The sequence below is a fragment of the Pinus tabuliformis genome, chromosome Q, assembly GCF_031772625.1.
Source record: "Pinus tabuliformis cultivar Carrire ecotype Pingquan chromosome Q, CPIR1, whole genome shotgun sequence".
Lineage (NCBI taxonomy): Eukaryota > Viridiplantae > Streptophyta > Pinopsida > Pinales > Pinaceae > Pinus > Pinus tabuliformis.
In genome coordinates this window covers 590,929,421-590,943,904 of record NC_142296.1, presented here as the reverse complement: position 1 = coordinate 590,943,904, position 14,484 = coordinate 590,929,421, and the positions used below count along the sequence as shown (strand labels likewise).

The following is a 14,484-nucleotide window of genomic DNA, read 5'->3' as shown; positions in this document are numbered from 1 at the left end:
TAGGGTTTTGAGAAGATTTTTTAGGAGATGAACTTTCCTGTTTCTTCTTATTATTTTTCCCTTTCTTCTTTCCCCCTGGTTTCTTTGTATTTTTGCCCTTGTCAGTTGACATGGCATTAACCTCCAAGGCAAGAGGTTCTTCATTGTCTTTTTTACTAGAAACCGTACATGATTTTTTAGATGTAGCCTTTTCAGTTTTCGTGCTTGTGGTACTGATCACACCATCATCGGCATGAGAGTCCTTGTTTGATTTAGGAGGGGGAAGAACGGAAAATCCTGGTCTAGGAGTGTCAGAAATTTTGTCGTAGAGCATGCCAAACTGAGTATAGATCAAGTATAAATATTGTGCATGAGCAATGACTTTCTCTTCAGTGACAACTCCTCCCTTAGCCACATCCTCTGTAATAGAGGGTAACAATGACTTTATAAAACATTCAGCCAAAAGCTGATCAGGAACATACGTCTTCACCATTCTTCGACGACGTTGCCACTCATGAATATGATCAAATATGTGAGTGGTTTTCATCTGTTTAAAGTTGGTAAGGAGTTATGTCCCTGTTTCGTACCTTATAGGTAACTAAAAATGGGTTAAAAAGGTAGCGACAAGGCTGCTGAAGTTATCAAACGAAGCTCTAGGCAATTCTATATACCATTTTTCTACCGGACCAGTTAGCGTTCGTTGAAAAAGGTGAAGCTTAATTGAATCATCATTCAAGGTGTTGGATGAGCACCACAAATGGAATTTCATTACATGATTTGATGGATCTTCACCTGGATTTCCATTGAATTTAGGAATATCAAAGGGAAGTTTATGAGGAATCGCTGGCCACCAAGGGGCGTAAGCAATTGGATCATTCGTCAGCCGGTTTAGATCTGGTAATTCTAGAGTTGCTACAAAAGGCAACTGTTGATTCAGGTTAGGCGAAGCATACCCATGATAAGATGGAATCGCCTAAGCAGTATGTCTTTGCATACCAACATAATGTATCTGATGCTGGTAACTTTGATAAGGCTAATGGGCGTAACCATTATAGTATGGTTTTTGATAACCGTTTTGGAAATGTGGTTGCTTGTTACTTACAAAGCCTTGTTGCTCAGGTCCTTGGTATGATTTCTCGAATTGCGGTTGTTGATATTGCACTAGCCATGGTTGTTGGACCATTTGTTGTTGTCCAATACTAGATGATTGACCAAGATGCAAAGTGATAGTACTTTTCTGAGTCTGAGTCATTCCAGGTAAGGAGGCACTAACCTAAGGTTGTGATTGAATCATAGAGACGAGAGGTTGTTGTATTGCAACCTAAGAAACTTGAGGTTTACATACAATAGGTAGCACTTGTACTTGCGATACAATCACAATAGCAGGTGTAATGGGAATATTCGACATAGGTTGGACTGGTTGCATTGAATATACAACCCTTGGTTGTTGAGGCAGTATTGGTATCCAACCGCTGGATGTAATTCTAGTTTGACCTGAATTTTGTTGTAAACTCTCATATGGTTGTTCTCCAGGATTGAACAATGAAAAGGCATACTGCCCCCCATATGGTGGCAATCTAGTGCTTAAAGGGTAGATTGGCCTTTGAAGACTTATTGGATCAACTTATTGAGTTTCAACATAAGAAATATTAGATGAGATTCCGGATGAAGAAATAGGAACAGACCATGTCATCGAAACAGTCCCTGAGTGGACTTCGGCTTGTTGTTGATAACTAGTCGAGATAGATGGTATACCAAAAATCATTGTAGGAACGATAGCAGGAAGCTCCGCCATAGCTGTGTCAGTTTACACAGTCCTAGATGTTGATGGTTGTTCAAACATATTTAGTCTATCCAAAATATTTCCTAGCAATTCGACAGGAACTTGCGATGAAAAAGAACTAACTTCTATAGTAGAAGGATGTAAGTGGATCCCAGTTCCAAAATGCACTGGAGCACTGGGTGGAAGATCCTCTAGAATCTCTTCTATAGCAATCAATCCAAGTGGAAGAGGTAGACTGTTAGGTCTATAAAATATTTATGGAGCCGAAGAAAGTGTAGCTTCTGCAGTAACAGATACTGGAGGGGTGACACCTTCTGAATTCTGGAATTCAACTTCCAGATGTTCAGGCAAGTGAACTTCAGTTTTTGGATCAGTCCTAGGTGGAGTTGTTTTAGGAATAGAGGTGTCTACCGTTACACTAGGATCAGTTCTAATTTCCTCTTGTAACTGCGGAACTTCTTCTGTAAAGGAAGATGTACCAAAGATAATTGGAGTAACTATAGTCTCTGATGATGTCGAAACACAAGTTTCAAATAAATCGAGTGAATTTGACTCAGTTAAATGAGAACGCTTTGCCTGGGATGGTTTCATTTCCAGGGTCAAAGACAGTTGACTCGCTAGTCTCCACGAACGACGGGGTTTTGATTGAATTTCTTCCACGATTTCGGATTACTTGATCAACTCAAAGATTAAAAGGGGAAAATGTTATTCCGATTTAAATGAATATTAAGACACTTTGAGGCAACTTGATTTTTCAATTTTTAAGAGTCGAGAAAAAGCTAAAGGTGACTCTAGTCACCTTCGATTTTTAATGAGCCTGAAGTGACAAGTGCTCAGATGGACCTTTTCTTTTAAGGAGTCGAAAAGGAACGAAAGTGACTGCTCTGGAAGTCTAGACAGAGGGTTTACCAAATCAATCGTAAAACTACAAAATACACCTTAGTGATAAATGATAGAGAAATTACCAAGGACTTATGTACGACAGCCAATCTTCCCGAATGCTATGTTCAATGCATTACGATCAATAGGGCGACAAACACGGCTTCCTAAGGATAAAGGATATCAGCCTATTGTGGTCTCCCAATATATACTCGATGGTACGGGGAGCACAAGTCCGTACTGGCACTTGTCGTATTAAAGAGGAGGAATCACCCAATCTTCAATGAAAACGATACTTACCAGGTTTTACAATGCCGGAACACGTCTCTAGCCTAGACTTCTAAATGTGTTGCGTTAGGTTCCAAAGCTTTTTTATGTTCATTAAGGTTTATTTTAGAGTTTATCTTGCTTAGAAGTTTGTCTTTCAAGGTTCACCACATGATGTAGATGTGAAATTCCTAAATATGCAATCTAAAATGATAAACAGTCGTTTATGTTCTTTTAGCAATGAAAATCCTAGCTACAAGGGAAATAAGATAATGATTTTCTTTCAGCAGAGAGCATAGAGCACATACTAAATACACTTTTCCTAAATCAAATTTCGCATGCAATCAAAATGTAGATGCACATGCATGTATTTTTTTTCACTTTCTTAATGTGTGAATGTCAAAAAGAAAGCTAAGTACAAATCTGAACTATATTGTTTCAAAGAAACAGTACTAACAATTTTCTTTTTAAAATGAAAGGAAGACTAAGACGACACTTTTCGATTTCGAATTGAAAACTGTTTTCGACACTTCAAATACTAATAATTTCAAATCAAGTACAATGACAAAAGTACAATCAACTATCTAGAAGATGAAGACTTTATGACACTCTTCTTTTGATTTAAAATGACAATTACGACACTTGCATCAAAAATGACAATTCGATTAGGCTACTTTCGTCAAAGGAAGACTGTAAATGATTGACAAATACACAAAAATATTTACAATTCCCAACTGATGGAGGCTGAAATATGTGAAGGAAGAAGGTTTCAGCAAGAAGGTATTGATCATGAACAACAAAACTACTAAATAAAAATGTAAACAAAGAGGAAAAAACCAACTTTTAGAGAAGAAAGCAGTATCACTCAATCATCGCACCTGCAACACAGGGAAACGGGGATGCATCTCACCTGCAACACACGGGAGGTGCGATTCATCTAGGTTGCATAGTTACAGATAGTGTGATGGACCAGGGAGTGAAACTGAGCTTGGTTTTTTCTCAAAATTTGCAGCTAAGTTCAGTGATTTAGGCTGAGTACTGATGGACAGTAAAAGCAAAGCATAGGGGTAGGATCTAATGAGGTTCTGAGCTACCACAAGGGCACTTAGAATGCTTTGTAAGTCAGATGTTCAGTTCATAAACCTACCTAGAGATTGACTGAAGCATCATTTATCTGCTTCGCAATTGCATAGCAAATCCATTTCGAAGGCTAGCTGGCTAACTTCAGGCTCCGTTTGTAGTTTATAAAGCAAACATTAAACAAACAAAACAAACTATTCGTTCCCCAGTGGAGTCGCCATTTTGTTTCAGGGAAAACTAGTGTCGATTCGAACTACTAGTCCTATTAAGATGGGTAGCTATCTTAGAAATAAACAATGAAAGCTTTTCAAGAGTTCCTTTAAGTGTGACAGATGGAAGAGAAGAAAAGAAGACCAAACTGGATCTTCCGCTTTGATCCTAGCTTGATTTCTCCTTTCCATGATAGAATTTGCCACTCCTCTCCTACTTGTCCCGCTTCAAAGAGTACCTGTAGAGTCAAAGTAACAGCAAACTATCAAAGCATCTCTATCTAAAACATCATAAACAATGCGGAATCAGAAACACATTGACCATACAATTACATTCATAAACAATAAGATTCACAAATACAAGATTATATGGAGGAAAACTCAAAGAACTGTATTAATACTAATGTAAGAGAGGATTACAACCCAGCTGTCTGATCTAGCATCATCCTCCCAGTTGTAGAAGCCCTCTTCACCTCATGAACACGAAAATCACCCAACAATGCAATGTTTCTTCTCACCAACAAATCAACAGCACTTCCTTACAAAATACAAAATTCCAGCCTCCAGATCTCTTAGATGAGGGCTCCATTTATAGATGTCTTGTAAGGGCGTGAGTCAGCTCTGGGTTTTTTATTAGTGTCATTCCACTAATAGTTCTTGGTTCCACTTGGAGATTTCATGATCTCTTACTCATCCCTGGGCGAATTCAGAGAGGCAAGTGTCACAGGAGAAGTTTCTGGAAGATTCCATGATCATCCACCTTGCAAACTGTCTCTTCCATTTGTCTATTCTCACTCATCACACTCCACAGAAGGCCATCTGAGTATGCATTGAACCTGGCCAGTTTTCCAGTCAGTATGCATCGCACCTTGACCATGGAGCAGTCTGTATGGTCCAGTTTTGGCCAGTTCTGAGTAGTTTTTCAGGTGGAACTTCTGGGAAAAGATGTAATCAGTTGACCATGATCCTTTAGGGTATGAAACAACAATTTTAGGGACTTAAGGAGCCCTTAGTTGATGGACATATGAGTTTGGAGTTGCAGTGCCCAAATATGTCTATAACACCATGACTGAGTTTATGGATATGAATTAGGCCTGTAGAGATTTTAGAAGTGAGGTTTAGACACCCTAGAACAATGGGATGGTAGTTACAGTCTGTAAAAGAAGGGTTTGGGGTATACAAGTAAATTCTCTTCAATTTAGGCAAGTTTATTGATTAATTTCAATTAATTAAGCTTTTAATTGGACTATACTTTTCAAATTGAGAAGGTTGTTCCAGTTTTTCTCAAGAATACCTAGAATTTGGCGGTTTGGCTTGCAAATTGGGTTCAATGGTGAATGTAGTGGGTACTGGTTTCTTGAATTGGGTCTTCGGAGCTTCTTCAGGTGGCAGACGATGGTCAATTTTGGTCCCAGAGGTTCAGGGTGTCGCAGAATGGCTTGAGCAGCAGTTACAGTGAAAACGAGTGAAAAGAGTGAATTGAGGCTTTTCGGCCTTTTAACCGTTAACATTCACATTTTGGCATGGAAAATATGAATGAATAGTGGGCAATTTTCGGCTTTGGCAGGGAGGTGTTTTTCTAGGCCATCACACCGCTTCTGGAGTGTAGGTGGTATTTTTTGTGAGCACACGATCTAGCTTGGGGTCGCCACATAGTAGAAAAGTTCCCAGGAAAAACACGAATCTCGTGTGTTCTCGAGCTGCTATCTATTGGACAATGAACTCACGCGATATGGATGCCCACCGTTGGATCTGGGGGTAGGAGATCGTATGACAGTCGCATGGTTAAATTGCACGGAGGGAATCAGGGAAGGGATTTGCGGGGCCCAAGGTTTAATTACAAATAATTGTATCGAATTAGTAAATAAGGTAGGGATTAGATATAAGAAGCGGGTTTAATAAAGTGGGGCCAGGGGTTATGTGGCGGGGTTTTTTAACTACACCGAGGGTTGGTGGGTTAAAATGGTTTTTCGAGGAAATATGAAGTGAGGAGTTAATTAAATAATGCGGGGTTAAGAAAATAAATGATGTCGTTTCGGTCCTCATGTTTTTCTCTTAACACCCTTCCTAATAAGGCCTTGAGTTACCAATAGAGGGTTACATAATGCATGAACTAGTTCCTTCTTCCCCTGGTGTGGCCAGGGTCTAGAAGTCATCCAGCCAAAGAGTCACAACTTTGAGACTTTCTAGACAGTCTATGCTACATCCTTAAAGGGGATGAGAATTTTTCAAGGGACTCTAGTGTAGAGAAGGAAATTCCACCTTTTTTTTTCAGGCAACTAGCGTGTACAGTGAGCTATATCATTATCTTTTGACATGGATACAAGGTTGATGCCCAGGGCAAGTGCCACATTGTGTACATGGCATGTTCTTAATGTGATAAATTAGTTATTCTTCAAGTCGAAAACGAGATAGTGGCACAGTTCCCAGAAACCTGTGGCGCAGTATGAAATTCATGTGTTGTACAATAAAGTTTTCACAGACATCTAAACTAAAGGAACATGGTTTTTAATTTATTTTTAAATCATATTAAATTTAAATTGTATTGATTAAATATATTAATAAATTAATATCATATGATGTGAATTTGAAAATTTTTAATACTAATGAGATTAATTCCAGATATATTATTTTTCATATTAAATTTACTTATTATTAAATTAAATAATAATTTTCTCATATTTATAAATAATTATATTTTAAACTTATCTATTATCATAATAATTTAAATTTAAAAATATTTTTGAACTAATATACCATTAATTTATATTAATATAAATTTAATAAGAATAAAAATATGTGTCCCTTTCCCTTTCAATATTCTATGATAATAAATCAAAGAAAATAGAATATGCATACATTTAAATAAGGAATGTGTTAATTAAGTAATATTTTGTTAAATAATATATTATTGGTTAATATTAACAAAGTTAAAATGATTTTAATATATTTATATAAATAGGTATGGATAAGGTGTACTTATTTTAATTATAGATATGGATATATGATTTTTTTAAAAGTCAAATATATTATGTCAAAATACATAGTACATCATTGATTCTCTAAAATGGATTATCCTCACTCTGTCAGATGAGAAACCAAATATATAGGTCGGTCTATAAAAACACAGAGTATGTACTTGAAACAAAGAACAACATCGGTAACATAAAACCAAAAGAAGACCACTAAGAGGTAACCATAACATTTCAACCAGTTTAGGTGTCCAATGACATCATAGGCTCCAAACCCCTTGCACTCGCACCAGGTGGCATTGTAGGTTTAAGCTTACATTGGATATGATGTTCCATGTGGACAAAGAGAGCCTCCATTTTATCAAGGAAAGCCTACAATTTCCACTAATTCCACTAAATATCATTAAGGAAAGAAATGATGTTGTTTTAGTCCTTGTGTTTTTCTCTTAATGCCTTTCCCAGCAAGACCTTGAGTTGCCAATAGAGGGTTACATAATGCATGTACTAGTTCCTTCTTCCCCTGGTGTGGCTAGGGTCTAGAAGTCATACACCCAAAGAGTTACAACTTTGAGACTTTCTGGCCAATCTATGCTAAAGTCTTGAAGGGATGAACATTTTCCAAGGGACCCCGGTGTAGAGAAGGAAATCCCATTACTTTGGTTGTGCATACTTAGGGGAATGAGAGATTATTGGTTGGAATTGCTACAAGATTAAACAAATTGTGAAAGTATAATAGGTGCAATTCGTAGATCCACAACTTTGGAAATTTATGGCTAATCTATGTTAGATTCCTAAAAGGGGAGAATTACAACCTAAGGGACTATAATGAAGAGAAGATGGTGTACTTCCTTGGTTTGTCTAGATAGAGGGTAATGAGATTGGTGGATGAAAATAGTGCAAGAGTCACTAATTTTTGAATTTAGTATGTATGTATTAGGTTGGAAATCCTATGCTAAATGGTTTGAGAGCTTGGCATCGTAATATATATGTATCACCTATATGGTGACATGCACTAAGAATAACCAATGAGTGGATTGTATCATCCTCAATTTTTAATCCTTCTAAATTATAAGATAATTATGCAATTGTGATTAGGATAGTGAGCTAGTATAGGCCACATGACCTATATTAATCATTATGATCAAGGGTGAACCTATATAACACTCTAATACAATAGGGATGAACATGTTATGGAGTTATGATTCCACAAGAGAAGACGCCAAAGTGCATTTCAAGGTGTTGCAAGTGCCTAATTATCCAAGCCATTGTAATATTTATATTTCTCATTAATAATTGTATTATTAATACAGTGATATGTGGTTCAACGAAAATTTTTGGTGATGAAACCAATGACACCCACAATTCAAATCCCATTGAGTATATGGGTTGCCATGATCTCAGCTCAAGGAGCAGACTCCCTACTTTCCTAGAGTCTCGACTCTTGCCAAATCATAAGATTTGGTATATTTGGCTTGCACATTGCTAAATATATTCTTGGTGTTATAATGCAACCACAAGGATTGATCCTAGGCCTCAACCAGATTATTCCAAGGAATTACAGATTCACCATGATTAAAAAAATGTTGCCATCCTTTGGATTATCTAAGCAATTATTTAATTCATGTAAGAAATCTATATATATAATTTGAAACTTGTGATTTTCCTATATGCCCCTCATTATGACACTTTTCTAAATTATTCGCAAGTTACCAATGACATGCTTATTTTAGAATAAATTGTATTTGATGACTAAAAAAGTAAAAAATGTGCAAACATGCATCAATTTTAAACCTCACATAGAGTCACATTACAAAAGGAACATGATGATATATGTACAATTATCACCTTTTTGTTCAAGAAACTAGCATGAACAGTGAGCTATATCATTATCTTCTGACATGGACATAAGATCGATGTCCACGACAAGTGCCACCTTGTGTATGTGGCATGTTCTCAATATAAGAAATTGGAGTCATCTAACGAGGTGGAGGAATTGCCCGGACGACTAAAAGTGGTTGGAATCCAGGGAAAAAAATTTCAAAAAATCTTGTAGAGGCAATGCTTGAATCATGTTTTTGATGGTGGAAACGGATTTAGCACCATCAAAAACGTCTAGAACACCTAAAATTTTGAAGTTTAACAACTATAACTTGGATTTACAAAAATCCTTGCTGGATTTTCTCTAAATATGACCAGAATTTCCATAACTTTCCGAGCAACTCATCCGCCTCATTAGACTACACGTAAGAAATGAGTTATTCTCTAATTCAAACACGAGATCGTGGCTCAGTTCCCAAAAACTTGTGCCGCAGTATGAAAGTCGTGTATTGTACGATAAAAGTTTTCACAGACGTCTAAACTAAAATAACGTAGTTTTTAATTTATTTTTAAATCTTATTAAATATAAATTTTATTGATAATTAATATAGGATGTGAATTTGATTTTTTTTAAATGATAATGAGATTAATTCAAGATATATTATTGTTCATATTAAATTTACTTATTATTAAATTAAATATCATTTTTCTCATATTTGTAAATAGTTATATTTTAAACTTCTCTATTATCATAATAGTTTATATTTAAAAATATTTTTCAGAATTTGTCTTTATATAAATGGAATAAGAATACAAATATTATTACGTCCCTTTCAATATTGTATGATAATATATTAAAAAAAATAATATTATAAAATAAACTATAAATTCAATTAAATAAAGAAGGTGTTAATTAAGAAATATTTTGTTAACTAATATATTATTAGTTAATATTGACAAAGTTAAAAGTAATTTAGTATATTTATATAGATAGGTATGGATAAGGTGTTTTTTTTTTTTTTTTTGAAGGTAATCATATACATAATGTGTGTATACTCCTAAATTCTTAGAATTTGGAGATCTCTATAACAAATTCAGCTTTTTATTTATTGATATCTGTGGTGCCTCGAAGCAGAATTCCTGCCAAGTTAGGAAATAGGGTTTTGGTGATTAAAGGCTAGGGTTTCTGGGGTTTCTCTGAGCATTTAGTGGTGCGGTTATCGGGAAATGGATAAAAATCTTGCGTTGCAGTCGCCTGATACATCTGATGCCAAGCCGTCATTTCGTAAGCCGTCTAATGATGCCTCCCATCGCAAGTACCAATGACATTCACCGGTTTTCAGCTCGTCATCGCCCTCCTCCAGTGGGAAAGAAATGAAACTGCTGACAGGCTATCGAAAGAAGCAACACATCGCCCTCTAGGAGAGTGCATGATCACCGAACATACACCTGCAGGGATCTATCAGTATTTTCACAGGCCATATATAGATGGAGGATTACAGAGGGGCAACAGCCTCTAATTTCACAGCTTTTTGATTTTGAACTTTATTGAATTTTGCTCTGTATATAACAGATTGTAAATATGGACGTCTACACCTGTGTGGGTGATTTTTTGAACTTTACATTGTGGTCTTTGAACCAGCACAATATACCCTTTGGGTTTTTATTGTATATACTAGTTTTGGACTGTGGACTAAAAATCCACATTTACAGCAGATGCCTTCGAGCATCCACAACATGTAATTTCTCTCTTTGAAATTATGAATTTTCTTTACGGAAAAAAATAAGGCATGGATAAGGTGTACTTATTTTAATTATAGATATGGATATACGATTTTTTGAGAATCAATTATATTATGTCAGAAGAAAGATTACGTCACTAATTCTCTAAAATGGACTAGCCTCACTTTGTCACATGAGAAACCAAAGTTATAGGTCAGTTTGCAAAAACTTAGAGTATCTAATTGAAACAAAGAACAAAATTGGTAACATAAAACCAAAAGAAGGCCACTAAGAGGTAACCATAACATTTCAACCAGTTCAGGTGTCCAATGAGATTGTAGGATCCAAATTCTTTGCATTCGAACTAGGTGGCACTACAAGTTTAAACTCACATTGGATATAACGTTCCATGGGGAAAAAGTGATCATCCATTCTCTTAAGGAAAGACTACAATTTCCACTAATTCCACTAAATATCATTAAGAAAATAAATATATCATTCTGGTCCTCGTCTTTTTCTCTTAACACCCTTCCCAAAAATGCCTTGAGTTTCCAATAGAGTGTTACATAATGCATGTATTTGTTCCTTCTTCCCCTTATGTGACTAGGTTCTAGAAGTCATCCAGCCAAATAGTCACAACTTTGAGACTTTCTATCTAATCTATGTCAAAGCCTTGAAGAGGATGAGAATTTTCCAAGGGACTCTAGTGTAGAGAAGGAAATCCCATTACTTGGGTTGTGCGGAGTCAAAAGGATGAGAGATTATTGGTGGGAATTGCCGCAAGATTCAACAAATTATGAAATTATAATAGGTGCAATTCGTAGAGCCAAAACTATGGAACGTACTGGCCAATCTGTGTTAGAGCCAGAAAAGGGGATAATTACAACCTAAGGGACTACAACGAAGAGAAGATGGTGTACTTCCTTAGTTTTTGTAAATATATGGGAATGGGAGATTGGTCGATGAAAATAGTGCAAGAGTGACTAAGTTGTGAATTCAGTATGTATGTTTTAGGTTGGAAAACATATGCTAAAGGGTTAGAGAGTTGAGCATTGTAATATGTATATATCACCTATATGATGACATGCACTAAGAATAATGTAAGAATCTGAGATGATTGGATTGTATCATCCTCAATTTTTAATCTTTCTAAATTATAACATAATTATTCAATTGTGTTTAGGATAGTGATCTACTATAGGCCAGAAGACCTATATTAATCAATATGATCAAGGGAAAACCTATATAAATTGTGTATAGTAAAGTTATTAATAAAATAAATAATTGGCAGTGCTCTAATACAATAGGGATGAACATGTTAGGGAGATATGATTCCAAAAGAGAAGAGACTAAAGTGTGGTCCAAGGTGTTCCAAGTGCCTAATAAAATAAGCCATTGTCTTATTAATATTTCCCATTAATAACTGTATTATTGATACAATGATATGTGGCTAAATGAAAAGTTTTGGTGGTGAACCCAACGAGACGACTGTTCAAATCCCATTGAGTGTATGGGTTTCTATGATCTCAGCTGAAGGAACAGATTCCCCACTTTCTGAGAGTCTCGGCTCTTGCTAAATCATAAGATTTGGTATATTTGGTTTACAGGTTGTCAGATATACTATTGGTGTTATAACGCGGCCACAAGGTTTGATCCTCAGCCTAATTAGATTATTCCAAGGAATTATCACTTCATCATGATTAGAAAATGTTTCCCTCTGAATTATTGAAGCGATTATTTAATTCAAATAATAAATATATATAATTAATTTTTAAGTTATGATTTTCTTATATGTACATCATTATGACACTTTTCTAAATTATCCCCAAATTAAAAATAACATGCTTATTTTAGAATGAATTGTATTTGACAAATAGAAAAGTTAAACACTTGCAAACAATATCAATTTTAAATCCCACATAGAATCACATTATAAAAGGAATATGACGATATTAGTACAATTATCACTTTCTTTTAAGCAACTAGCATGTACAATGAGCCATATCATTTTATTCTAACGTGGACATAGGGTTGATGTCCACGAAGGGTGCCACATTGTGTACGTGGCTATCAATATAAGAAATTAGTTATTCTCCAAGTCAAACATGAGATTGTGGCACAGTTCCCAGAAACCCATGGCGCGGTATGAGAGTAGTGTGTTGTACGATAAAAGCTTTCATAAATGTCTAAACTAAAAGAACATAGTTTTTAATTTATTTTTAAATCATATTAAATTTCTATTTTATTTATTAAATATATTAATAAATTAATATAATATGATATTAATTTGATTTTTTTCAACAGTAATGAGATTAATTCAAGATATATTATTGTTCATATTAAATTTACTTATTTTAAATTAAATATCAATTTTCCCATATTTATAAATAATTATATTTTAAACTTCTCTATTATCATAATGATTTATATTTAAAAAAAAAAATTAACTAATATATCTTGAATTTATATCAATATAAATTGAATAAGAATAAAAATATTAGTGTTGCTTCAAATATTATATGATAATAAATTAGAGATAATAATATTAGAATATAAAATTACATTCAATTAAATAAGGAATGTGTTAATTAAGTAATATTTTGTTAAATAATATATTATTGGTTAATATTAACAAGGTTAATAGTAGTTTAATATATTTATATAGAAAGGTATGCATAAGGTGTACTTATTTTAATTATAGATATTGATATGATTTTTTTAAAGTCAATTATATTATGTCAGAAAACATATTATATCATTGATTGTCTAAAGTGGACTCGTCTCACTTTGTCACATGAGAAACCGAAGTTATAGGTTGGTTTGCAAAAGCCTAGAGTATCTACTTAAGCAAAGAACAACATTGGTAACATAAAACCAAAAGAATACCACTAAGAGGTAATCATTACATTACAACCATTTCAGGTGTCCAATGAAATCATAGGCTCTAAATCCTTTTCACTTGAACCAAGTGGCACTGCAGGTTTAAACTCACATTAGATATGACATTCCGTGTGGGCAAAGAGAGCCTCCATTCCATCAAGGAAATCCTACAATTTACACTAATTCCACTAAATATCATTAAGAAAATAAATGATGTCATTTTGGTCCTTGTGTTTTTCTCTTAACACCCTTCCCAACAAGGCCTTGGGTCACCAATAGAGGTTTCAAGGTCGACTGCACTCAATGAGACACAAGGACTCCTCAAAAACCTCCACAGTGCAGGGCACCATTAAACCTCCTACTTGAAATAATAATCTTCATGGGCCTTATCGAGCAACATAAGGAAGATCGGATGCGATAAGTACACTTTGGATATCACAAATATTTTCCCTTCTTCGCCAACATAAACAACCAAGAATCCTTCATAGATTTCATCATCTCTGGAATGGAGGGAAACCTTTCTATTCAAATACTTGGGGCACATCTGAGAATCAACACTTAGAGATCTATAATGATGTTTCCCTTTAGATTGAGATGACCCCAACCCTCTAACCATTTTCATTAAATTCTTCACAAAATCTAACCTCACTAGACTCTTCACAGAATTTAGTCTCCTGAGGCTCATGGCTCAGTGTGCACTAGTTTACAGAGAAAGAAAACTTTGGTCCCTTATGTTAAATCAACCTAAAACCCATTAAAGCAATCAATTCCACACACACTATAGAAGGTAAAAACTTCCTAGAAGACATCGATGCAATCTAGAAACAAGACATTTTATTCAAAAACTACTCTAGCATACATATCTTTATAAATCAAAGATTAATGAATAGGCTCC

At 34.9% G+C, this 14,484-nt stretch overlaps 1 pseudogene; it reads right to left on the bottom strand.

The window, feature by feature from the left end:
* LOC149220835 (auxin-responsive protein SAUR72-like) overlaps positions 1 to 14,274 on the bottom strand; it is a 97,027-nt pseudogene extending 82,753 nt beyond the window's left edge.
* Between the last annotated feature and the right edge of the window lie 210 nt (positions 14,275 to 14,484).